The 23,927-nt window shown below is 43.1% G+C and overlaps 1 protein-coding gene and 2 long non-coding RNA genes across 3 annotated transcripts in view; 2 read left to right on the forward strand and 1 right to left on the reverse strand.

Moving 5' to 3' along the window:
• The window catches only part of LOC119958659, a 208,592-nt gene that overhangs the window by 123,235 nt on the left and 61,430 nt on the right, over positions 1–23,927 (forward strand). The window lies entirely within an intron of this gene.
• The window catches only part of LOC119958655 (immunoglobulin kappa light chain-like), a 275,168-nt gene that overhangs the window by 8,215 nt on the left and 243,026 nt on the right, over positions 1–23,927 (reverse strand). The window lies entirely within an intron of this gene.
• On the forward strand, positions 793–23,888 carry LOC119958658. Its single transcript, XR_005459042.1, has 3 exons — positions 793–1,019; positions 1,107–1,141; positions 23,763–23,888. It is a non-coding gene; the product is annotated as an uncharacterized LOC119958658 (long non-coding RNA).

The raw sequence follows: 23,927 nt of genomic DNA on the forward strand, positions 1-23,927 counted from the left end.
AAGTCGCAGGCCAGTGTGCGGTTAGGAGGACAATTGGTGTCTTGTTCCCATCTCCCTTCGTGTGTTGCCGTGTTCTCTGTGTGTCGATATTACACGGTGCGATGCCAGTGAGACGCTCATGAATGCATTGTGCAATTGTGAATAAAGTTGAGGATCCGTTAATTTGATTCAAATCTCGGACAGGCGAGGGAAAAAAGGAAATCGGTATAACATTAATTAATACACTGTTAATGAGTATGATTGTACAGCAGCCTTTTCTCTGTTTAGTTGAATCCACTCTGGGCGGTAACCCCGCATTCTGTCTACAGTTTGACATTGACTGCCAGTGTGTGACCTCTGAATGCAGTTCTGTGGGTGAAGCGCCTCAACTGTAAAAACAGGAAAACCACAGAGAGCTGATTTTGGCTCGAACATCATTTTCCATCTCAAGCAGAGAGTGGTCACAATCACGGGCACTGACAGTCAGACCTCAATGCGCTTTGCAAAGCTCCAAATGGGCTGTGGGCGAGGTATTTTTAACGCTCACAACAAACAGTTGCGGTCACAGACAATGCGCCTCGTTGTTGCCAGACCCGTTCTCTGCTGCAAGTTTACTCCCCCGCTCCTTCGCAATGGAAGGTCAAGCATTTACTCAGAAAAGGTCAAGCTCTGAGTACAGTTAATTTCATAACTCATGCTGCAGTGATTCCTGTAACCAGACTCTTCACAACAACCTGAATGTATCTCGCTCTTGTCTTCCACCTTCCATTCCTCGCCAGTCTGCTGAAGATTCCGTGACTTGGGTTCCTGAGGAGTCTTTCAGAAAATTTTCAGCACGGATTTTCCTGCTTTGTGTTCAGAATTGGGTCATGTTTCCTCTGAGATATTCCCATAAATAATCATTTGACCCAGCAGTAGTTTCTAATTGTTTTGTGTCTGTCAGGATTGAGCATGTTTATCCTTTACCGATACTGACTCGATGATACGGCGTAGAATATTCATCCTCATTTGGATTTGGAATTCATGTTGTGGCTGATCAGGTGAATATTGATGATTAATACCGATATTTTAATGAACCTTTGTTTAATGTCCTTTGTTTGAATTACTGATTACGTTTATTATTTCAGAACACCGAATGAACAGATCCCACAGTGAAAAGCAGGTAAGTAAAGTGTTTTTTAAACCTCATCACTAACATCAGTATGTAAATAGCCCAACTCGGGAAGGGGCCATACTGGACCTGGTATTGGGGAATGATCCCGGCCAGGTGGTTGAAGTTCAGTCGGTATTACTTTGGGACAAGCCATCACAATTCGGTAAGTTTTAGAATACTCATGGAGAAAGACGAGAGTGGTGCGAAAAGAAGAGTGCTAAATTGGGGAAAGGCCAAGTATATCAAAATTCGGCAGGATCTAGGGAATGTAGATTGGGAATAGTTTCAAATCCGCATTTGAAATGTGCGACTCTTTTAAGAAAAGGTTCATTAGAGTGCAGGATAGACATGTCCCTGTGAAAATGAGGGATATAAATGGCAAGTTTAGGGAACCATCGATGACGGGTGGAATTGTGAGACTAGCTCAGATGAAAAAGGAAGCATACGTAAGATATAGGCGATTTACATAGATTTACATAGAATTTACAGTGCAGAAGGAGGCCATTCGGCCCATCGCGTCTGCACCGGCTCTTGGAAAGAGCACCCTACCCCCTATCCAAGGTCAACAACTCCACCCTATCCCCATTACCCAGTAACCCCACCCAACACTAAGGGCAATTTTGGACACTAAGGGCAATTTTATCATGGCCAATCCACCTAACCCGCACATCTTTGGACTGTGGGAGGAAACCGGAGCACCCGGAGGAAACCCACGCGCACACAGGGAGGATGTGCAGACTCCGCACAGACAGTGACCCAAGCCGGAATCGAACCTGGGACCCTGGAGCTGTGAAGCGATTGTGCAATCCACAAGGCTACCGTGCTGCCCCTTTTTAAGGCAGACTTCTGCCCCATTTAAAACTAATGAAGCTTTGGAGGAATATCGGGACAGTAGAACAAGTCTCAAAAGTGCAATAAAGAGGGCTCAAAGGGGTCAGGGAATATATTTGGCTAACAGGGTGAAGGAACATAGCAAAGTATTTTATTCGTCTATAAGGAGCAAGAGGGTAACTACAGAAAGGATTGGCCCATTCAAAGACAAAAGAGGAATTTTTTGCGTGGAGTCAGAGGAAATAGTTGAGATTCTTAATGAGTACTTGGCATCCGTATTCATCAAGTGACATGACGGATGTTGAGGTTAGGGATGGATGTTTAAATATTCCAGGTCAAGTCGGCATAATGAATGCGGCAGTTTTGGGTATTCTAAAACGTATGATGTTGGACAAGTCCCCAGGTCCGGATTGGAACTATCCCAGGTTACAGAGGGAAGCGAGGGAAATAGCTGGGACCTTAACAGATATCTTTTCAGCATCCTTGAGCACGAGTGAGCTCCCGGAGGACTGGAGAATTGCTGATATTGTCCCTTTGTTTACGAAAGGTAGCAGGGATTATCCAGGGAATTGTAGACCTGTGAGCTTGACGTCAGTGGTAGGCAAACTGTTGGAGAAGATGCTGAGGGATAAGATCCATTCACATTTGGAAGACAATAGACTTATCAGTGATGGGCAGCATGGCTTTGTGCAGGGAAGGTCATGTATTTCAAACCTAATGAATTAATGACAAAGTTAACTGATGAGGGAAGGGCTGTTGATGTCATATACATGGACTTCAGTTCGGTGTTTGATAAAGTTTCCCATGGCAGGTTGATGGAAAAAGTGATGTTGTATGGGGTTCAGGGTGTACTAGCTAGATGGATAAAGAACTGGCTGGGCAACAGGAGACAGAGCGTAGTGGTGGAAGGGAGTTTCTCAAAATGGAGAAGGGTGACAAATGGTGTTCCACAGGTGTCCGTGCTCGAACCACTTTTGTTTGTGATATACATAAATGATCTAGACGAAGATACAGGTGGTCGGATTAGTAAGTTTGCAGATGATAGTAAAATTGATGGAGTTGCAGATAGTGAGAGAGCTTGCCAGAGAATACAGCAAAATATAGATAGATTGCAGAGTTGGGCAGAGAAATGGAATATGGAGTTCAATCCAGGCAATTGCGAGGTGATGCATTTTGGAAGATCCATTTCAAGAGCGGACTATACTATCAATGGACGAGTCGTGGGGAGAATTGATGTACAGAGAGATCTGGGAGTTCAGGTCCATTGTCCCCTGAAGGTGGCAACGCAGGTCGCTAGAGTGGTCAAGAAGGCATACAGCACGCTTGCCTTCATCGGACGTGGTATTGAGTACAGGAGTCGGCAGGTCATGTTACAGTTGTATAGGACTTTGTTCCGGCCACATTTGGAATACTGCATGCAGTTCTGGTCGCCACATTACCAGTAGGATGTGGATGCTTCAGAGACCGTGCAGAGGCGGTTCACGAGGATGTTGCCTTGAATGAAGGGTGCTAGCTATGAAGAAAGTTTGAGTAGATTAGGGTTCTTTTCGTTGGAAAGACGGAGGTTGAGGGGGGACTTGATTGAAGTCTACAAAATTATGAGAGGTATAGACAGGGTGGACAGCAACAAGCTTTTTGCAAGAGTGAGTGTGTCAATTATAAAGGGCCACGCTTTCAAGGTGTGACGGGGAAAGTTCAAGGGAGATGTGCGTGGAAAGTTTTTTACGCAGAGGGTGGTGACTGCCTGGAACGCTTTGCCAGCGGAGGTGGTAGAGGCGGGCACGATAGCGTAATTTAAGATGCATCTCGACAGATATATGAACGGGCCTGGAACAGAGGGAAATAGATCCTTGGAAAACAGGCGACAGGTTTACATAAAGGATCAGTCTGATTAAGAAATATAAAGGGGCAGCACGGTAGCATGGTCGTTAGCATAAATGCTTCACAGCTCCAGGGCCATGCTAAATTGCCCGTAGTGTCGTAAAAAGTAAGGTTGGGGGGGTTTTGTTGGGTTAGGGGTACAGGGTGGATACGTGGGTTTGAGTAGCGTGATCATGGCTCGGCACAACATCGAGGGCCGAAGGGCCTGTTCTGTGCTGTACTGTTCTATGTTCTATGTTCTATCTGCATCGGCGCAGGCTGGGAGGGTCGAAGGGCCTGTTCGCGTGCTGTAATTTTATTTGTCTTTTGTTATTTCTATTCTCACTGAATTTATAACTGTTTCAGAAACCAGTTTATTCCCAAAACCATTCCCATGGTATTGATGCTTTAATATTTCCCACGTTCCTTCATGATTTTTTCTGAGATTAATTAATAATTCAAATTGTATTTTATTAACTGAGCAGGCGCAAAATGGCCAGATAAAATTGCAACACCAAGAGGCCATTCGGCCACTCGAGCCTGCTCTGCTATTCAACAAGATCATAGCTGACCTGATTGTTGATCCGCCTGTCTGCCTCCCTAAAATCCTGGATCCCATTTTTACTTGAATCCGCTCTAATTCAGTATTGACAATATTCAATGGCACCCCACTTCCCTGTGGGAATGGGAATTTCTAACTGAGAGAAGACATTCATCCTCGTCACCCTCTTACTGCTGAAACTGTGTTCCCTGCTTCATCATTCCCTCACCAGTGAACGCATCTTTCCAATATTTACTGTGACAATCGTTTGGGAATTCCATCTGTTTTTAGGACGAAAATACGTAGAAGGAGCAGGAATGTGCTATTCCTCCTCTCGACTCCGCTCCACTGTTTAATCAGACCATGTCTGATCTGATAGTAACCTGTTCTGCATAAGGCCTGCTCCCAATCACCTCTGGACTCCCTGCTTACAAAGAAGATATCAATCTCTGCTTTAAAAGGTTTCAAAGATACTCCTTCAACCCCCTTTGAAAGGAAGGAAGTTATCAAGACTCACGACCCTCTCAGAGAAAACAAAACATCCTCATTTTGCTTTCTAACGGCGGACCCATTATTCTTAAAAGTGACCACCCCCCAATTATAGATTCTCCTCCAAGAGAAAAAACCTTCTCCACATGCACCTTTTCAAGACCCTTCTGGATCTGATAAGTTTCAATAAAGTCGCCTCTTTCTCTTTACACTCTCGTGGAAATGGTACATATGACCATTCCAGCTTTCCCTCATGGGACGCATTCGGATATTGTTCTAATACATATCTGTGAATGATTTCCAACGCATTTACATCCTTCCATAAATAAAGTGACCAATGTGGTCCAGAGTACTCCAAATGTTGTCTAGCTCGTACAACTGAAGTGTAAACACCCTATTTTTTTATTGACTGCTCTTCTCAGTAAAGGAAAACGTTCTGTTAGATTTCTCAATTACTTGCTGTGCCTGCACACTGTGATTCATGCGCTAGGACACCCAGATGTGTATCCCGTACCAGCCTCCCCGGACAAGCGCCGGAATGTGGCGACTAGGGGCTTTTCACAGTAACTTCATTGAAGCCTACTCGTGACAATAAGCGATTTTCATTTTTCATTTTCATGTATCGCACCTCAGAGATTAGAAATCTCTCATTGTCTTGATGATGACCGCAGGTCACTGATAGGGGCAAAACAAGTGGATAAGATAGTTAAGAAGGCATACGGCATGCTTGCCTTCATTGACCGGAGCATTGAGTATAAAAATGGCAACTTACGTTGCAGCAGAAATGAACCTTAGTTGTGCCACACTTGGAGGATAGTGTTCAATTCTGGTCGCCACACTACCCGAAGGATGGAGGCTTTAGAGAGGGTGCAGAGAGATTTACCAGGATGTTGCCTGGTATGGAGGGCATTAGCTGTGAGGAGAGTTGAATGAACTCGGTTTGTTCTCACTGGAACGACGGAGGTTGAGGGGCGACCTGATAGCCGTGTACAAAACTATGAGGGGCATAGATAGAGTGGATAGTCAGACGCTTCTTGCCAGTCTGGAGGGTTCAATTACTAGGGGTCATAGGTTTGTGGTGCGAGTGGCAAGGTTTATAGGAGATATACCAGACACGAATTTTACGCAGAGGGGGGAGGATGTGGTGGAAGCAGGGACGATAGTGACTTTAAAGGGGCATCTTGACTAATACATGAATAGGATGGGAATAGAGTGATAAGTAGCCCAGAGGTGCAGAAGATTTTAGTTTAGACGTGCAGCATGGTCAGCATAGGCTTGGAGGGCCGAAGGGCCAATTCCTGTGCTGTACTTTACTTCGTTCTTTGTTCTTTGTTCTTTTTCCAACAGATGCTTTTCCATGGGCAAGGGGACATAGTTGCAAAAACAGACTTCTGGGGCTGACTGCGCGGGTATTTGGGTAGATCTATATTTGATGATTGTCTTGATAGCAACCCACTTTTAGCTCCTGTGCCTGCTTTGGTTCTGAAACAACTTGGCATACCCTTACCATGGCACACAGGATCACCGAGTAATAGGCAGAGGTTCTTCTCCCTCCTGCATGCTCTTACACCCGGACCCCTGTGGCAAATCCCCCTGCTTTATTCATATAAAACTAAAGGGCTTGAAGAAATTAGGAAGCCCCAAGTCACGGGCGCTAATCATCGCTGTTTCAAGTTACAAAATGTTTGAGGTCACTCTGCCCCCCCTGTTTGCCATAACATTCTATCAGCCAATTTCGTCCGTCCATGCCAGTATTAATCTCATGTCATTCGTTGTTCCTTTGTCCTCTTTCATCAGTTCTCCTATAGGCTTTGCCTTAGCGGGATGTCTTACGGCCAATGTTAAATGGCGTTCTGAAATTAAACCCATCCTAAAAAGGTCCCTCTGACTATGGGTCAACTGTACTAACATTCCAAACCCCACAATACTGAAAAATAAAAAGGAGCGATATGCAATGAGGTCTGCTGTCCGAAGTGACTTTGCGTTTGTAAATTGTACGTGTGCTCATCCTCACGAGCATACCAACCCTGCAGTTGATCATCGCTCCTTCTGCAAAATACTTTAGATCATATATATAACAGTAGCAACAACAATAGCAGCAACAACAATAGCAACGACCGCAGAAATCATTTACAAATACTACTGGGGGCGCACACCGGTGTTTATCCTTTCACGAACTTTGAAGTCTCTTTTTTTCAATGTTAGTCTCTAAGGGACCTTTTTTCTTCCCATGCAGCTATCGTTAATTTATAAATTAAGATTATTCACCCTAGCATGAGTTACCGGACAGTAATTAAGGCTGCCGAGCAGCAGATCCCCTTTCAGCTGGGGTCCCGTTATGGCTCTCTCCCTTTCAGCTGAGACGAAGCCAATTTGTCGTAGAAATTACAATACAGACAAATTCCTGGAGGTTCGAGTTAAGGAAATGTACTTACACAAATATATTTGCGGAGAGAGAATGTTCTGGCTTTTTTGCAAGTGCACGGCAATCTGAGATTCGATTGAAGGAATCATATCTTTATAGTCTGAAATAACAGCTTAAAGTAAAAAGCCATGTTTATATTACATTGCCATGGAAAGTATGTGCGATGAAATACGTAGTACGTATGTTCTTGCCCTTGGTTAAAACCAACTCGAGTATACATTTTGTTATCTTTCGGAGGACAATGTGTTATCATAATAATGCCGAGTCGAATATAGTAAGCAGTACTTTGTTTATGTTACCTGACCTACTTACTTTCGTTCTAAAAGCTGTGTTAAACTATATAGTCAAGCATTTCCCAGCATGCATCTAAGTTGACAACTCATTAATTTCCCTTCTGCAGCATCATAGGCACATATGTTCACATACAGAGGCGCACAATAATGCACACGCAGATGATCATTCACAAACACATGCACACTCATTCTCTCTCTCACACAAACAGACTCACTATAAAACACACACTACCATTCACTCACATTCACGGATACACATTAACACTCATTCTTGCAGATGCACATTCATGAAATCACAACTGACCCAAACACAAGAATAAACACAATCGCACTCATCGACTCACACACAAACGCACAGTCAAAAGCACAGACGCATATACTAACACACACTGGAAAGCTGAATTATATTATATTGCGATGCACAACTGCACTGCACTGGGATTCTGGAGTGCATGGTGCCCAGAGTGTATTGCACTGGATTTAGGAATGAATGTTACTGAGACATAGCAGTGCACTGTACTTGTGTGCATGATTGCGCTACAGTAGGATGCAACATTGTCCAGCTGTGAGCAGGGGATTTGCTGTACTGAGGTACTGGAGTATGCTATATTTTGATGCGGGACTGTAGTATTATGGGATGTTAGAGTGTGCGACTGGGATGCAGGACTTCACGATGTGAGGATGCAGGAGTGTGCTGTACTGCGGGGCAATGTTTCATGATGCTGGTTTGCAAGATTGCCCGGTACTAGTTTGCAGGTGTATACCATGGAGGGATGCAAGAATGTGCTGTACTGGGATGCATGAATGAGCTGTATTGGGTGGCAGTGTTTCATCCTATTGGGATGCAGTACTGTTTTGTACTTAGATACAGGAATTCTCTGTACTACGGTCCTCATTTTTCAGCGCTTGTTCAACATTGCAGTGTGCAGACCTTACCATGCAGAGCCAAGTGCCTTTTAAATGATTTGAATATTCCAGCCACAATCATCAAGTTCGACAGTGCATTCCAGACACCCATCGCCCTCTGGGTGAAACGAGCATTCCATGAAGTCCTCTCAGATCCTTTTTTTCAGTCTCATTTCACGATTGCCGCTATCAGATCCACAGCTTAAAGAAACACATCTTCCCTGTCCAACCTGTCCAGGCCCCTCATAATTTTGTAAATATCCATAAGGTCTGCCCTTAGCCACCTGTGTTCTAAAGATAACAATCCGAGACAATCTCTTCTCATTGCCTCATCATCTAAGCCCTGACAACGTGTTTGTAAATCTCTTCTTCACTCCGCCCAGGGCATTTTGGTCCTCCCTGTAATGTGGTGATCTGAATTATAAAAAGTCTCCGGCTCTGGTCTAATAGCGTATAGACCGTTCCAACAATACATCCTGCTTCTGAATTCATTATCTATCCCAATAAAGAAACTCATTCCAGATGTTTTCTTGACCACCTTGTCGACCTGTTCTGCCACCTTTTTGGGCCAGTGGGCACGCACTTCGGGTCGCCCACTTCCTCAACTACGTTGTGAGCACGGTAGCACGGTGGTTAGCACTGTCGCTTCAGAGCTACAGGGTCCCACGTTCGATTCACGGCTTGGGACACTGCGGAGTCTGCACGTTCTCCCCGTGCCTGCTTGAGTTTCGTCCGGTTGCTCCGGTTTCTTCCCACAAGTCCATGTGCTGGTTAATTGCTCTCAGTGTCCAAAGACATTTAGAGGGGTTACTGTGTTACGAGGATAGGGTAGAGGTGTGATCTTGGGCAGGGTAATCTTGCAATGGGCCGATGCAGACTCAATGGGCCGAGTGGCCTCCTTCTGCTCAGTAATTTCTACTATGATGATGATCTGTCAACGGCCAAAATCTGTGTCAGCTTCAAATGTAACAATTATTCCACCCACGTTTATGCCTAAATCATTAATATTTGCAACAAACAACATGGCCTCAACACTGACGCCCATGGAGATCACTGAAATATATTTTTCATGTGCAATATATTCCTTGCCCTTTGCTTCCTGTCACAGCTAGATTAGGATCCAACCTGCCTCTTTCCCCTGTATCCCATGATATGTTACTTTTCTAACATTCTGCCACGAGGGACCTTGTGAAATACATTACTGAAATCCACGTAGACAATATCCACTGCAATACCGTCACCGATCTTCCTCTCTTACTTTTTCATAAAAATCTATGGAGTTAGTAAGTCACGATCTTCTCCAAATAAGACCATACTGCCCAGCCATGATAAATCCGTGCCTTTCTAAGTGACAGTTTGACTCTCAAAATTGTTTCCAATAATCTTCCCACTACTGGAGTCTGCCTGTCTGGCATATAGCGTTCAGGCCTATCCCTTGCACCATCCTAAAATAACGGTTAAACCTTTTTCCGTCGCCAACCTCCTGATACCTCACCTGTATAGAAGGAGCATTGGAAAATAAACCTAAAAGCGGCGGCCCATTTCCTTCCTGGCTTCCTTGAACAGCCTGAAGGCAACCATATGACCCTGGTAAATTCTCCACCTTCCAGTATCAGTGCATCCTCTATATTATGGTTACCATAATGGTTCCGCTTGCCCCTTCCCCCATTTGCCCAACTTCATTTCCGTGTGTTAAATCTAGATGTGCACACCTCTCATTGGGGTTATTGCGTGCTGGCGAGAAACATTATCTTCAATATAGTTGAAGTGTCTTTCGCACTATTTGTATCCGAATTGATATTTGGGTAGTTGAGGTCCCGAGAGATAACCCCTTTTTTTTTACACTCAGAAATCTGAATATATTTGCCCTTCTAACTCATTTCTGCTAATTGGTGGATTATCATAGTTATAAGCAGTGAGAATTCCAGGTTAGAAATTTCTGATCTTAACGGATATGACCTGATTTGACGTTACATTTAGTATATCATCCATCCTGTCATTGATTCTTTATCCTATAATGATGCCCACTCCCTATCATGCTTGAAAACTCAGTATCAACTCTTGCGATCATGAAGGATAGTGACATTTAAGGGGCATCTTGACCAATACATGAATAGGATGGATTAGAGGTATACGGACTAAGGACGTGTTTAAGAGTTTAGATTAGAAGGGCAGGGTTGGCGGCACAGGCTTGGAGGTCCGAAGGGCCTGTTGCTGTGCTGTACGTTTCTTTGTTCTTTGTTCTAAATGCCATGGTTTCCCCTACTCAAGCCAAGTCTCTGTTGTGGCAATTATATCATTCCACCATGTGTCTATTAGTGACCTAAGCTCATCAGTTTTATTGGCTGTGATACTTGAATTTACATATATCTATCGATATATATATATATATAGGCACTGCCAAAAATCTGTGTGCTGTCTGTTTTTCGGCGTCACTCACTGATTCCCAATATTTTGATCCCAACTCTTAACTTACATTCAGATTCCCAACTCCTCAATTAATCTATATTAATACCTCCACTCTTCACGTCCCCAACAACGCTAACATATATTCTTCCCATTCCTTTTCAGCTGTAGATGTTTAGACTAGCACAGCTCTGATTCCCAGAACTTGTTAAAATGCATCAAAAAGCTGATGTCCTCCCACTTATGGCGCATATACGACCATGGGATTACTCCCTCATTTTCTTGTTTGCATAATCATCAGCATGTTGGACAGTGAGTAATCCTAGGATTTCTGCTTTTGCGATCATTACTTCCAAGCTTCATTTTAGTTCCCTAAAGTCTGCTTTCAGGAACTTGCAATCTTCCCTATCTGATCCATTGGGACCGACGTGGATGGCAACCTCTATCTGATTGCACTGCTCCAGAAGAATGTGCTGAAGTTGTTCCGTGACATCCTTGGCCCTAGCACCAGACAGGCAACATAGCATCCTGGAGTCAAGTATATGGTCAGACATAAACACCTCATTGAACGAATCCATTTTTACTGCTGTTCATATCCCCTACTTTCCCCTCTGCCGTACAGCAGAATTGTCTGTGGTGCCACAGACGTGTCTCTGACCAAATTCTTCTGAGGAATTAACACTCTCTCTTGTATGCAAAACGGAACTCTGATCAATCAACGGGACATCAGGAGACTCTCCACAACATGTGTGGTTTTCTTGGACTACCCACCTGCCGTCAATGCCCTTTCTGCCGAAGGCTCCGAAGTTGCTTTGAGATGGCGTGATTGAACATGCCCTCCACATAGTTCCCGGCCTCGTGGATGTGTCACAGTGACTACAGCCACCGCCTGAGCTCCAAAGTTCAGAGCTCAGGATTTTGCAGCTGGTGACACTTTCTGCACACGTGCTGGCCTTGACAGAACGAGGATCCAATACTTCCCACATACATCAGGAAGGACAAACCATCAGACTGAGTTGTCTTGCCGTGGCTTCAATTTTCTTCTCTCACATTAACCGTCTTTTACTTTGCTTAACGTATGTAGCATTATTCCACATGACCTCGAATTTATTTCGCTATTCCTTGTGTTTCTCACTGTAAGTAGTCCATTCTTTTAAAAATAACGTGTTTTTCTATTTCTCCGCTCCTTGATAACCACTGTTTTCCATCGGTTTGTTAAATATACATTTCTAACTAATGGACAATTAAGCGCTGCCAAGCCACCTTCACAGCACATCTTTCGGTTGTGTGGGCGATCCACGCAGACATGGGGGAGGGGGGAGGCGGGGTGGCGCGGGCCGAATTTCCAAACTCCACATGGACAGTGACCCGGGCTTCAAGTCGAACCCGGGACCTCTGTACCGTGAGGCATCAGTGCTAACCATTGCGCCGTCCTACATATCATTGGTAAAATGAGTGTGCTGCAAATATGCAGGAGCGTGCTGTCGTTGGATTAAACAGTTGTTGCACTGAGCTGCAGAGTATGCTCTAATGTGATGAAGGAATGAACATTCCTGAGTTGAAGGAATGTGCTTTCCTGTGATGCAGGGATTTGTGTTATTGAGATTCAAGAGTGTGTTGTACTGTGATGAAGGAGTTCATAGTTCTGAGTGAAGGAGTGTGTTGTACTGGAATACAAGTGTTTCTGTCATTGAGATTCAGGAGTGCGCTGTACTGGAATGCAAGAATGTGCTGCTCTCGGATGCAGTTGTGTCTGGCATGGAGATACAGCTGTCTGCTGTTATGGGAAGCATGAGTGCATTGCACAGTGAGGCAGAAGTGCCCCATACTGGTTCGTGGGAATGTGAGGGTGTCTGGGGAGTGTAAAACGCCAGAGTTTAAAAAATGCAGTAACATTCCTGTCTTTTCTGGCTCAAAAACATAGTTGTGCTTTGTTAGATGTTTCGTCTAATGATGAACCATGTTCTCATTGCCCAGTGAATAATTTAACTCATCTGCCTTATTGTATGACAGGGAAAGGAACAAGGTCACTGGGTATTAGGCAGAATGTTTTGCTGTAATCAATACACAGTCAGCGTGCAAACGGAATAATAGATTAAAACAGAGGCTGGAGTGGGCAGGATGCATGGTAACACAATACAGAAAATTGATATTTTTCTCGAAAGTTCCCAGTGACGGTGTGGAAGTCAATAACTTTTGAAGTTTTCATTTCTGCTTCCTGCCATTGTTTCCTTCCCGGTTGCTGTCTTGACTTTCAAAACACTTTGATTTAATAAAGCAATGATCAAAGAAACTGGCCAAACCTTCGGAAACAAACACCCCTCACTGACTGCAATTTGAATTAGTAGAGATAAGAAAATCATAATAAGTTTTCATTCCGAAAGTAATCTCACATTAAATGCTCAGAGTTAGTTTGTAAACCCCATGCATCGAAAATGTATACCTGGCAAGGTCAATATTATTGCATATCTCTAATTGCCATCAGGTGCTGGTGAGCCACCTACTTGAAGTATTGTACTCCATCTGGGTGCACCCATGTTAGGGAGTGCTTTTCAGAATTTTACATGGTAGCAGTGAACAAATGACAATATAATTCCATGTCGGAAAGGTAGTTGTACACAAATAAACGAAACTGGGATTGCATTCTTCAGACTGTGCCACAGAAAATGCGTAAAAATGTTAAAACGTTTTGAGGCCTTCTGACTGAAAAAAATTGGTAATTATTATGAGGGGATATTTCACTCCATTCTTCAGCTCATGTCTGAATTTCTTCTGCGTAACAGCATATATGAACGTGTTGGTGCAGCAACTCAAGAGCTGAAGCATGAACCCTATTTCACGAACAAATGTTGGCAGGGGAACTGGAAGCCCCAAGTAATCGAGTCGTGTCAATACAGAACACACCATGAAGACGACCCACAACACTATGAAATTGCCCGAAATCACAAACAGTAAAATCATGGACTTCCTTCGGCTCCTCATCTCTGGGTCACTGGTACGGTCCCCACTGCTCTGACACTGGAGTTGGCTGCGAGACCTGTTGGCCACGATAATATTTTTCACCGTCAATGCATTGAACAACAGTATCAAAACAAATGGAACTAAAGGATTTAAAACATAATGAATAAATTCAATGATGGACCAGACCAAAGAGTGAAGTACAGGAACCCTTATGATGCAAAACCAAGGACCGTTGGAAAGTGAATATTCACTTGTGTACATAAAAAACCAGAAAATGTTCTTCAAACAACTTAGTGCAGTCACTGCCCCAAGGACAAAAGAGGCTGTCTTCGCAGTGCAGTATTTAGTTTTCAGTTTTTGAGAATAGATTGCCACAAAGCGATCAAAGGTGAAAGTGACGGTGAACCAGACAGAACAGTCAGTGACAGCATAAAGGAGAACGGCATGATAATTGCAAATTCGAACAAAGTGCAGAAACCTCGATTGCTCACGATAAACGATAGGAATGTGCCTCAGGATCAGATCCATGACAACAACCAATAGGTCCGCTGCTGCCATTGCAACCAGATAGCTTGTTACACATTTAGAGAGGCCACACTTACCACGACAGATGACCACAATCGTCACCACGTTAAATGAAAGCACAAAGAGAATGTGGAGTTATCCCCCACAATGCCAAAATATTAAAGTATTTCCCATGAACCAAGGCAATAGTTTCAGTAATATGCATAAGTATATTCTTCACAAGCCATTATTATTCGTCAAAAACCTGCAGTGATGAAATATAGTATTGCAGAATATTTCACAACAAAAATGGAGTCATGGAGATCAATTGTGTAATCAATGAAATTAGTGTAATAAATCACACAAATTAAACATGTCTTCAAATGTATTGTGAATTTACATAGAATTCGAAGAGATGAATTAATTTCAAATAAAAAGAAACCAATCTGCTGGACTTCATCTGACTAACCACAGAAGACCAGGGACAGGTTGCAATCGGTCATTCATGATTCAGGCATGGAGGGAACTCTCCCAGAAAATATTGTGGAGGAACACGCTCCACTTTTACAAACCTCAGCTCTAATAAAGCTCTCAGAGGGAGAGCTGGATAATACGCCCGTGTCTTCTATAAAACGTAGGTTAGTCTATAAACCGTTGGTCATCCCACAGCTGGAATTTTGTCTGCAATTTTTCAATCCGCATTATAGGAGGAATATGAATGCCGGTTCGGGAACATGGGGGATTCACAATGATGCTGCCTGGGTTGGAGCATTCTAGTTCTGAAGAGGGATTTGATAGGCTGTTTGTTTTTCATAGAGCAGAGGAGACTGAGGGGAACATGATTGCCATGTATAAAGGAATGAGAGGCATAGATAAATTAGACAGGTAGAAACATTTCCCATTGGTGGAGCGAGCAATGACCAATGGGGAACATTTTTAAGGTAAGGGGCAGGAGGTTTAGAGGCAACCTGAGTAAAATAATTTTCCTCCAAAGGTTGGTGAGTGTCAGTAACTCACTGCCTGAAATGGTGGCGGAGGTAGTAACCCTCGTGACACTTAAAAAAGTATTTAGATGTGGATCTGAGACGCCAAAGCTAAGTGCGGGAAAATTGGATTATAATCTGGTTGTTTTCTTCATATAATTGCCTGAGAGGGAAAAACACTATCCCAAAGAATTCTTATTGTGCTGAAGCAGGTCATTCGTCCCAGCAGATATGCAACGACACTGAAAAATCGCAGCCCTTGTCGGACCACTCTCCCACCATATCCCGATAACCCTATCTAATCTGCAGTCTTTTCAAACTGAGGGTCAGTTTAGCATGTTCGAAACACCGAATTTGCAGATCTTCGAACAGTGGAAGAAATCGAGAGCACATGGGGTTAACACACAAACTCCGCACCGTCACCCAATGCCGGGATTGAACAGGCAGCACGTTTTACCACTGTGCCACCGTACCGCCTCTTCGAATGCAGCTCTCAGCTCCAATTCAGCTCTCGAAGAGAGAGCATGCGAAGATCTTAGCTCTGAGAAATGTCGTTATTCTGGCCTCAGCAACATATTTCGGGGGAGCCTGGAGAAAACGTACAATTTTGCCACATTCTGTGTGAGTGCAGCAGTCCTTTCTGCTTTCAGAGCTGAAGGCTTATCTGTCCACCTTAACAGCTTTGAACACCGTGCATACGATTGAAAATGAGCTTGTAACGTAGAAAAGGAAAACTGGTTTTCCGTTCATGAACAGTTCTTACTTTCTGTGCTCACACACGTACTACAGCAAATGTACTTAGGGCATTGAGCACTCCTGTAGAATTAAACAATCCAAACCTTCCCATTATAATGGCTGCACCATTTTGCATCCGGCTACAACAGATCAAATATGCAATCCCTCTATATGCTTCATTCTAGAGGCCAGGCCCATTTTGAACCTTGATTCTATATCATTTACCAATTTATATAGAACCACAGAAGAACCATAGAATAATCAGAGTGCACAAATAGACCATTCGGCGTATCGAGTCTTCATTAACTCTCTGAAATAACACCTTTACCGCGCTCCATTGCCTTCGCCCGAAAATGCACCTAACCTAGATATCTTTGAACGCAAAGGAACAATTTTTATCCAATCCGCCTGATCTACGCAATATCTCGCATGGAAAATCCACCGAAGCTGAATATCTGTGGACTGTGAAACCAACGCAGACACGGGGAGAAAATGCAAACTCATCTCAGTCAGTCACTCAACGCCGGACTTGGAACCGGGTGCCTGTCACTATGAGGCAGCAGTGCAAACCATTGTGCCACTGTTCTAGTCCTATAGTGTCACACCATTTACAGTGCAGAAGGTGGCGATTCGGCCCATCGAGTCTTCACCGGCTCTTGGAAAGAGCACCCTTCCCAAGCCCACCGTATCCCCATAACCCAGTATTCCCACCTAACACGATGGGCAATTTAGTATGGCCAATCCAACTAACCTGCACATCTTTGGTCTGTGGGAGGAAACCGGAGCACCCGGAGGAAACCCAGGCACACGCTGGGAGAACATGCAGACTCCGCACATACAGTTACCCAAGCCGGGAATCGAACCTAGGACCCTGGAGCTGTGAAGCGGTTGTGCTAACCACTATGCTACCGTGCTGCTCTATATATTAACAACATATAAAACACAATTAAGAATGCCATTTTTGCTCCGTCTCCTGCACACTGAATCAGAACAATTGAAACATCTACAAAATTCTTGAGTACTATGGCAAAAAAAGACTGAAACCGCACAATAGTATCAAGAACAGTACTAAAAATAGTCAAAAGGACATATCATATGCCAGCCAGAAGCCTAGGCGCATCAGTCATTTTAAATAAAACAGGCCAAGAGCTTAAAAATAATGAGCAATTGCTTAAACTTGGAATTGTGAGAATTCAGACAACGAATCACACGATGTTGAAATCCATTACAAGGAAGCTGCTGGAAGAATGTTCAATGTTCATTAACCTGGTAGCAATGATATTTTCAGCAGAATGATTACAGCACGATGAATAATGGACCAGATGAGATCAGAGGCATATTTCCCGACCAACCCCTGTCTCCGTACGTACAGCAAACTGGAAACACTTAATGAAGCACGGAGTAGTTGGACATAATTCAGAAATGTATCTTATTATGGGCGACACGTTGGAGTTTAGAAGGTTCAGGGGGGATCTCATTGTAATATCCAGGATCGTGAGAGACCTTGAAATAGTGGACATGGAGAGACTGTTTCCACTTGTAGAAAAAACAAGAACCCGAAGGCACAGACTCAGACTGAAGGCACGATCCTTTAAAACAGAGGTGAGAAGGAGTTTTTTCAGCCAGAGGATGGTGAATCTGTGGAACACTGCCGCAGGTGGTTGTGTACTTTAAGACAGAGCGAGATAGGTTGCTGATTAACATTGGGACCAGGGTTTATGGGGCGAAGGAAGGATTATGTGGTTGAGAAACGTCTCAACCACCAATGAATGGGCGTGCCGGAGTTATTGGATGATTGTGCTAATTCTGCTCCTGTGTCGTATGGTCTTCTGGTATTATGCACATCAAGGTGTATTAACCATTGTGTTCACATGAGTGAATGGGAGTTGACGCCAGTGCAACATAGCCCATCGTCAAATGTACACTTTAAGAAAGAATAGAGAAACGGGAGAAGAAGAAAATTATATATGAAAAAGAGGAAGAGAGTGAGAGAGTAAGAGAGGGAGAGGGAGAGAGTGAGAGAGAGGGAGAGAGAGTGTAAGAAAGAAAGAATGAAATAAAGAAAGAAAGATAGAAAGGAAGATAGAAAGAAAGAAATAAAGATAGATAGAAAGTAAGAAAGATAGAAAGAAAGTAAGTAAGAAAGAAAGATAGATTGATAGATAGATATAAAGAAAGAAAAAATAAACCAAGAAAGAAAGATACATAAAAATAAATAAACAAGGAAATAAATAGAGAAAGAAAAAGAAAAAAGAGACATAGAAAGAAATAATTAAAGAGAGAAAGACAGAGAGAAAGAAATAAGAAAGAAATGAATAAAAATTAAGAGGGAAAGAAAGAAGGAAGAGAAAATAGCAGAAACGTGAAGGCGAAAAGTTGCAGAAGTATAAAGAAAAAATATGCAAAAGAAAAGAGCGAAAGATAGAATGAGAGAAAAGGAAGAAAGAAATGGATGAACGCATAGAAATAAATATGAGCCGCAATGTCCAATCATTCTAAATAGCTTTCGGGCCATGGAGGTATCTTTCGCATAGATTTACTGCCGTAATGTGAAAACATTTTCACTTTTGTAATTCAGGGAAAGCAAGAAAATAAATTGGATCTGTTAAAGCTTTAAGAGAGATAAGTACAAAACCCAGGTAATGACTTACGTGGGACGCCGGACGCGGCCAAGATGGGGAAGTAAATATTTTCTATGTCATTAAGTGTCCAAAGAATCTTGAGCTTCATCAGAAAACTGAGAGCCATGTTGTCCTCAGTTAAGTGTGACGAATTAGGTGTTGCTGTTGATAGTGGAAGAAATGATCCGCTCACGTTTGGAAAGAATCCCTTTCTTTATGAGGAGGGAGCTAAAGAAAAGTCAAGACCCGGGGTCCATGATGCCTGGAGTTGATTACAGTCACTGAACAAACAAAGTTAACATCTAAAACTCTAAGGCATTAAACACAAAACCAGAATTTCCAAATGTACAATTCCCTGAACATAAGAACATAAGAACATAAGAACTAGGAGGAGGAGTAGGCCATCTAGCCCCTCGAGCCTGCTCCGCCATTCAATTAGATCATGGCTGATCTTTTGTGGACTCAGCTCCACTTTCCGGCCCGAACACCATAACCCTTAATCCCTTTATTCTTCAAAAAACTATCTATCTTTACCTTAAAACATGTAATGACGGAGCCTCAACTGCTTCACTGGGCAAGGAATTCCATAGATTCACAACCCTTTGGGTGAAGAAGTTCCTCCTAAACTCAGTCCTAAATCTACTTCCCCTTATTTTGAGGCTATGCCCCCTAGTTCTGCTGTCACCCGCCAGTGGAAACAACCTGCCCGCATCTATCCTATCTATTCCCTTCATAATTTTAAATGTTTCTATTAGATCCCCCCTCATCCTTCTAAATTCCAACGAGTACAGTCCCAGTCTACTCAACCTCTCCTCATAATCCAACCCCTTCAGCTCTGGGATTAACCTAGTGAATCTCCTCTGCACACCCTCCAGCGCCAGTACGTCCTTTCTAAAGTAAGGAGACCAAAACTGACCAGAATACTCCAGGTGTGGCCGCACTAACACCTTATACAATTGCAACATAACCTCCCTAGTCTTAAACTCCATCCCTCTAGCAATGAAGGACAAAATTCCATTTGCCTTCTTAATCACCTGTTGCACTTGTAAACCAACCTTCTGTGACTCATGCACTAGCACACCCAAGTCTCTCTGAACAGCGGCATGCTTTAATATTTTATCGTTTAAATAATAATCCCGTTTGCTGTTATTCCTACCAAAATGGATAGCCTCACATTTTTCAACATTGTATTCCATCTGCCAGACCCGAGCCCATTCACTTAACCTATCCAAATCCCTCTGCAGACTTCCAGTATCCTCTGCACTTTTCGCTTTACCACTCATCTTAGTGTCATCTGCAAACTTGGACACATTGCCCTTGGTCCCGAACTCCAAATCATCTATGTAAATTGTGAACAATTGTGGGCCCAACACGGATCCCTGAGGGACACCACTAGCTACTGATTGCCAACCAGAGAAACACCCATTTATCCCAACTCTTTGCTTTCTATTAATTAACCAATCCTCTATCCATGCTACTACTTTACCCTTAATGCCATGCATCTTTATCTTATGCAGCAACCTTTTGTGTGGCACCTTGTCAAAGGCTTTCTGGAAATCCAGATATACCACATCCATCGGCTCCCCGTTATCTACTGCACTGGTAATGTCCTCACAAAATTCCACTAAATTAGTTAGGCATGACCTGCCTTTAACGAACCCATGCTGCGTCTGCCCAATGGGACAATTTATATCCAGATGCCTCGCAATTTCTTCCTTGATGATAGATTCCAGCATCTTCCCTATTACCGAAGTTAAACTCACTGGCCTATAATTACCTGCTTTCTCCCTACCTCCTTTTTTAAACAGTGGCGTCACGTTTGCTAATTTCCAATCCCCCGGGACCACCCCAGAGTCTAGTGAATTTCGGTAAATTATCACTAGTGCATCTGCAATTTCCCTAGCCATCTCTTTTAGCACTCTGGGATGCAATCCATCAGGGCCAGGAGACTTGTCTACCTTTAGCCCCATTAGCTTGTCCATCACTCCCTCCTTAGTGATAACAATCCTCTCAAGGTCCTCACCTGTCATAGCCTCATTTCTATCAGTCGCTTGCATGTTATTTGTGTCTTCCACTGTGAAGACCGACCCAAAAGACCTGTTCAGTTCCTCAGCCATTTCCTCATTTCCCATTATTAAAACTCCCTTCTCATCCTCTAAAGGACCAATATTTACCTTAGCCACTTTTTTTTGTCTTATATATTTGTAAAAACTTTTACTGTCTGTTTTTATATTCTGAGCAAGTTTACTCTCATACTCTATCTGAAGACGGAGGAACAATGCCCCACAACTCTGAAAGGAATTTTCACAGTCGCCCTTTCTAAATTCAACTGTAAGGAGCAAGAGAGATTGCATCAAACCAAAACTTGAACAAACATTCACAAATTTTAGACGAATAACAAGTAAGAATCTTCACCAAAAACATAGGAAAGCCATTTTAAGATTTTAAATCTGAGCATTATTTGCAGTGTGCGCCAAAGACAGCATCCGAGGTGCAATTGTTATAGATGCTGCCTGACCTGGTACATTATTCCACAAGTTCTAAATTTCATATCAGATTTCCAGCTTCTGAAAAAGTGGCCTCTCTTGACTCACTCAATCGAGCCGTGAATTAAACACTGGTGGTTTAATAAAATTACATTAAAAGTGAATTAAAATTAACCTCCGCATTTGTTACAGACTGGTGGTTTAATAAAATTACTTGCTTTACAGTAATATCTATTTCTTTAGTTCTCTACAGGCAATGAGTTAGAAGGGTTGAAGTAAAGTATATAGGGAACCGAGTAAAGAGGGAAGAAATGAAAGAAAGCAATGGCACGGGACGGGAAGAAGGAAGGGGAAAAGGAAGAAGAAAGAAAGAACAAAGAACAATACAGCACAGGAACATGCCATTCGGCCCTCCAAGCCAGTACTGGTCATGATACTAACCTTGGCCAAAACCCTACGCACTTCCTTGTCACGTATCCCTTTTTACCCATTCCATCCATGTATTTGTAGAGATACCTTTTTGAACGCCGTGAATGTATGTGCTTCCACAACGTGGCAATGTGATCCCAGCACTCACCACCCTCTGTGTAAAAAACAAACGACCTCGCACATCTCCTCGAGACATTGTTCCACGTACCTTAAAGCTATGCCCCCTGGTGACTGACTCCTCCACCGTAGGAAACAGTGCCTGCCCATCCACTCTATCCATACCCCTCATAATCTTGTGGATGTCGGTCAGGTCGCCCCCCGCCCCTCCCCAACCTCCGTCGTTTTAATCAAAACAGTCTGAGTCTATGCAGCCTCTCCCCGTACCTATTACTGACAGGCCAGCCAACATCCTGGAAAACCTCCTCTGCAAACACTCCAAAGCCTCCACACCCTTCTGGTCGTGTGACGGCCAGAATTGTGGGAAATATTCCAAGGGAGGGATGGAAGGGAGGAAGAATTCTTATCCGGTGGGAAGGCAATGAAAGGTAGAAAGGAGGTGTGGAGGATGGAGGGAAATCAGGAATGAACGAGGGAAAGAAGGAAGGAGGTGAAGTTGTAAGAAAGATGTAAAAACGAATTGGAGATAGGTAGGACGGAATGAAGGAAGAAGTAAGGAAAGAAAAGAAGGATGAAAGAAACATGGAGGTAAGAAAGAAAGAACGAAAGAAGGAAAGCAAGAAAGAAAGCAAGAAAGAAAGCAAGAAAGAAAGAAAGAAAGAAAGAAAGAAGAAAGAAAGAAAGAAAGAAAGAAAGAAAGAAAGAAAGAAAGAAAGAAAGAAAGAAAGAAAGAAAGAAAGAAAGAAAGAAAGAAAGAAAGAAAGAAAGAAAGAAAGAAAGAAAGAAAGAAAGAAAGAAAGAAAGAAAGAAAGAAAGAAAGAAAGAAAGAAAGAAGGAATTAAGAAAGAAAGAAAGTAAAAAATTAATAAATAACAGCGAGTAGGAATGCAGACAGGAGGCAAAGGTAGAATCAAATACGGGAGAGACGAGGGAGGGGAGAAAAGTGAAGAGTGCAGCAGAAATAAAATTTGGAGGAAGGATGAAAGGAACGAATAAAGAAAGCAGGAATGGAGGACTGGGAAAGGCAGGAAGGATGGAAGTAAGGTAGGAGCGAAGGGAGGGTGGGACGGAGGGAGAGAGACAGGAAGGAAGGACGGAAGGATGGAAGTAAGGAACGAAGGATGGAAGGAAGGAGTCATAGAACATATAGTGCAGAAGGAGGCCATTTGACCCATCTAGCCTGCACAGACCACATTAAGCCCTTGCTTCCACCCTATCGCCATAACCCAATAATCCCGCCTAACTTTTTTGGACAATAAGGGTAATTTAGCAAGTACAATCCATCAAACCTGCACGACTTTGGACTGTGGGAGGAAACGGGAGCACCCGGAGGAAACTCACACAGTCACGGGGAGAACATGCAGACTCCGCACAAGACAGTGACACAGCTGGGCCCTGGCGCTCTGAAGCCACAGTGCTAACCACTGTGCGACCGTGCCACCCACTAAAGTCTTGGAAAGGCACACATGCAACCAAAGCATAGCTTTTCTGATTAAAAAGGAACAACCATGCAAACAACAAGAGTTTCAGAGAATATATACCTTCTGTTGATCCAAATTTATTTAAATGTCACTGCTTTCATAAATCTTTAGAAAATATTTGCTGCCTTGAAACTGTATAGTAGCCATAGGCGTTATAGATAATTTAGTGATGTAACAATCTTTTGGATGAATGCAATCCAAATGATGTTGAAAATTATGCCACAATATAGCTCCAAGGCATTGTAGATAATAGTCCACAGATGTAATATTTGGTCAGTAACGTGTTTTGACCCGAAAGAAAGAAAGTAAATCTGCCTGGGAGTACAGAAGATTGTTGCTCAGTACCACAAATGTTTTGTTGTCAGTGCCATTTATGCCTCTCATTTTCCATCGACAGAGGAAAAGTGAGTTTGTTTAGTTCCAAACAGAGTCTGACATCCATTCATGTGGGCCGGAAAGTGGAAAGAGGTGAAGAAAGAAAGTCAGTTTGAGCAAACATTTCATATGTATTATGAGACAAATTGTTATATTCTTTGCTCAAATTGCCATTATATTTATTCAGATTGAACTGGTTCCAATCGGGTTGATGGCCACCTCTCCTTCAGTTTTTCCGGATTATGTTTAACTCACCCAAATGCCTCTAACTGGAAGGAAGGAAGACGGAAGGAAGGCAGGAAGGAAGGAAGGAGGTAAAAAGTGTTATAAGTATGGAAGGAATAAAGGAAGT

The sequence above is a fragment of the Scyliorhinus canicula genome, chromosome 30, assembly GCF_902713615.1.
Source record: "Scyliorhinus canicula chromosome 30, sScyCan1.1, whole genome shotgun sequence".
In the NCBI taxonomy this organism is placed as follows: domain Eukaryota; kingdom Metazoa; phylum Chordata; class Chondrichthyes; order Carcharhiniformes; family Scyliorhinidae; genus Scyliorhinus; species Scyliorhinus canicula.